Source organism: Otolemur garnettii, unplaced genomic scaffold (genome assembly GCF_000181295.1).
Source record: "Otolemur garnettii isolate 467f Iridium unplaced genomic scaffold, OtoGar3 scaffold00005, whole genome shotgun sequence".
In the NCBI taxonomy this organism is placed as follows: Eukaryota; Metazoa; Chordata; class Mammalia; order Primates; family Galagidae; genus Otolemur; species Otolemur garnettii.
Window position 1 is genome coordinate 12,099,574 of NW_003852400.1, and position 3,907 is coordinate 12,103,480.

The following is a 3,907-nucleotide window of genomic DNA, read 5'->3' on the forward strand; positions in this document are numbered from 1 at the left end:
ACAAGAATAGACCTGCCATTCATTTTACTTTGACAGACTGCCTAAATACTGAGGCTATTCCTACCTTCATTAGCTGTGGGTCTTGGGGAACTGGAGCAGTTGACATGCTGTAGCTGAGGAATCCCTGAATAGGCTGGAAGCTGAAATGTGAGGCACGAAGTTGACAGAAAGTAGGTTTGGGAAGTCCCTGGCTGTGTCTATCACAGCTGAGTCTTGTGGAGAATTTATGTGAACCTTTAGTTAAGTGGGGGCTCTGGAATTGGTAGATATATTTTAGGAACACAGTACGTATTGTAGATTGAGTAAAATTGTTTCAATGTAATAAACATTTTTTCCCCAATACATGGGTGTTTAAAGCACATCACTTAATATAGCTGTGAGAAATTGAGGGGGAAAAAGTAAAGTTACCTTGCATAACTGGGTGAATTTTGTAAGTGGAACAAAGACTTTTAAAGGGTAATTTAGCATTAATGAGTTGATCATTCTTTGTTTTATTTTGAAATATGTATATGCTGATTTAGATATCCTTGAGTGGAGAACATTATGTTTTAATCATCAAGAGTATCGACATTATGTAATAGTTAATTTATCTGAAGGAATTCATAAGAAAATATAAATAGTTAGTAGGAAAGGGAAAAATATAAATAGTAGGAAAGGGAAAAAGCTGTCAGGGGTAAAATTCGAGCTTCTCTGTAATGTTCTCTGTCAAGACATTCCTTTGTCCTCCTGCATTTCCCTTCATCACAGTTTACTTTTTCTGTGAATTTTTACTTCTTTTTATGCAAGTGGAAGTGGAGTAATATATTGAGGAGGAAGTATTTTCAACCATTCTGTAATCTGGCTTCAAAGAAATTAAATTTTTTGTGCGGTACTTTTCTTCCATCAGGAGTAAGCGAAAAGCCTCTGGCTGCTCTCAATATCTTTGACCAGCAGATGGCACTCTGGCTCCTCGGCAGTAAACTCGGAGGCTTTGAAACTTTTTTTGAGTTTCAGTTTATCTCCTCTTGAAAGTATAATAAAGGCGCCTTTACCTGCGTATCTGAACAGAATGAGATTCTTTATGTGCAGGTGCAACTAATCCTTTCAAGATGTAATGAAGCTCAATAAATCCTCCTTTTGCAATATCTTCCCCGGTCTTTGAGGCTGATTTTGCTTTTTGTGAGAAGGCAAGTGCAGAATGGCTCTCACCGCAGGGCTGCATGTTTAAGCAATAAGGAGACTGCCCCATTGTCTAGTGTCAAGCTGGCTCAGACGCAATTTCCTTTTTCCTGTTCTCAAAATTAGCTCATGAGAGCAAGTTCCCCAGGTGAGGGTAAGTTCTCAATATTTTATTTTTTATCCTCCCTGAAAAAGGTGACTAAAGAACCATGCCTTCACTAGCTGTTACTCTCCAGTTTATGTGCTGGGAAATTCACTTGAGTGCAGTGAGTTACCCTTCCTATCGCCATCCCTGCTTCTTATCAGCATAACAAATATGGCCTTGCCATTCATTTTCCTTTGAGCAACTGCCTAAATACTGAGGCTGTTAGAAATTTTCAAATTTTATACACATTGGGATTGACAGCATGTAACATTTTGCTTTTTGTAAGCCATTTTTTAAAACTTTATATATATGTATATATAAATTATAAATGTAATTTTTATATAATATATATTGTATATATAATTTATATATTTATATATATTACACAAGATAGCTCACCTTTGGACCAAATATTCAATACCAATCTTTTTTGCATTTTTTTGGAAATCTCAAATTCTCAGATGTAGTTAACTAAGCACATTAGTGCTAATCAGCTATTTCTGTAATAAATGTAGAAATAACAAAGGAATAACACTGAAGACAATGACTATAATATCAATTGATAGGCTGTGATTCTTAGCCTTTCATCACTCTCAGTTTAGAAAATCAGTAACAGAGGATGAGAATGTGAGGCAATATCAGAAGAATCCTGATACTCGTAATACTTGGAGTTGGCACCTTCCTCTCCACTTCCGACTGCCATTTCATTAATACTAAAACCTGGTACCAATGACAGGACTCAGAATTAGGTCTATAAATAGTCTGTTGTGCCTACTCCACGTTTTCCCTTTCTGTAACCGTGTGCTAGTCATTGAAGGGCAACATTCTCCCCACAGCAATCAGAGAAATTTCTAAATTCTAAATCGTATTGACTCCATTCTCTGCTTATTTCAGATTTTCCCACACTTTCAAATTGCACTTACAATTAAAATCTGTAAGGTCCCCTGTTACCTGCATCTCAATTCCTGCCTGACCTGCCTCCGAGGTGTCTGTCTTCAGCCCACTGAGCTTTTTAGTCTCATCGTGGTTCTTGAAACCACCACATCCAAAACAGCCTTAACATCTTTTGACTGTCGTTTCTTTTATCTTGAGAATTTTCTTGTCCATCATATTCTGCTATCTCTTCATTTCCATGCAAATTCTGGAATTAACGTCTTCCATTAACTTTCTATCATATCATTCTCGTCTTAATTCCTTCCCTACACTGGATTACTGTTGTGTTTGGGCTGCTATAACAAATTACCACAAACTAGGTGGCTTACAAGGACTAGAATTCATTCGATCACTGTTCTAGAGCCCCACGGTCTGAAACTAAGGCCCTGAAAGGTTCGTGCTCTTTTCAGAGACTCTAGGGAACAATCCTTTCTTGCCACGTTCAGCTTCTGGTGGCTCTTGGGGCTTTTTGCCTGGTGGGAGCGTAACGGCAATCTCTACCTTCCCTCATGTGCACGTGGCCACCTTCTCTGTGTGTCTGTCTCTCTGACCTTTTCTTATAAGGACACTCATCATTTAATTGAGGGCCCAGCTCAATCCAGTATGACCTCTACAAAACCCCTATTTTCAGAAAAGGTCACCTTCTGAGGTTTTGGGTTAGATATGGATTTTGTAAGGGCATTATTTAATGCACGGTACTCACTACTTGATATTTTTTAAATTTACATATCGATTTATTGCCTTCCTCACCCCACCCAGCACTAGAATGTCGACTTCCTAAGACAACATTGTCCACATTCTTATGTGCTATAATGATACGTATTCATAGTAGAAATTCAATACATCATTTTTTTTTTTTTTAAAAATATATTTTTATTTTGGGTAAAAACCCACAGTAATTTTGGGGGGCTGTAATTAAGATTTAACAGCACTATAATTCTAACGAATAACTTAAATATCCTCTTGAGATAAATATAATAATATTTTATAGATATTTTGGAACCCCAGTATTAAGACTACAAATATATACTAGCCTACATCTATCACCAATAACTCATACTGTTTCTTTCTAATGAATTGACCATTACATTTCCAAAGTTCTGAAATAGCCAACAGACCATAGAAAGATAATTCTTTAGGCACCTGCTTGAAACCAACAGCTTCAGCAAACTGCTGGCCTTGATTCAGGGCCAATCAATACATCATTTTAATATTAATAAATGAATGAAGAAGATGCTTCAATTATCATGACTTTAGGCTCTCAATCATTTGAGCCAGATGACTAATTCCTTTTCCTGATTTAATGCTAAATCAAACTTCCCTCTGGGTGGGAATGGAAGTTTGATGTCTCACTCATAATGTTAGATAGCCAGCTAGATGTGAGCAGGGCAGATGATGGATGCAGTTAGGTTTTTTTGGACTGGTCTGTGCCAGGCTGACCCAGTCTATCACGGGAATGAGACTTATTAAAACCCTGTAGGTGGGTTATTACTAAGAACTTGACAGTGGATTGTTTATAAGACCACGCAAGAGGCCTATTTTGAGAAGAGTTAATTATGACACCTGGAGACTTCTAAGAAGCAACTGATACTCCTGAAAGTTGTGCATAAAACCCAGAGGATATATGTTGTAAGGTGCCTGCAGTCAGTAGAACAGGGCCCAGCTTGCTAT

At 37.5% G+C, this 3,907-nt stretch overlaps 1 non-coding gene across 1 annotated transcript; it reads right to left on the minus strand.

Moving 5' to 3' along the window:
- Nucleotides 1-3,293: 3,293 nt before the first annotated feature.
- Nucleotides 3,294-3,430, minus strand: LOC111721995. Its single transcript, XR_002770968.1, has one exon. It is a non-coding gene; the product is annotated as a small nucleolar RNA SNORA2/SNORA34 family (small nucleolar RNA).
- Between the last annotated feature and the right edge of the window lie 477 nt (nucleotides 3,431-3,907).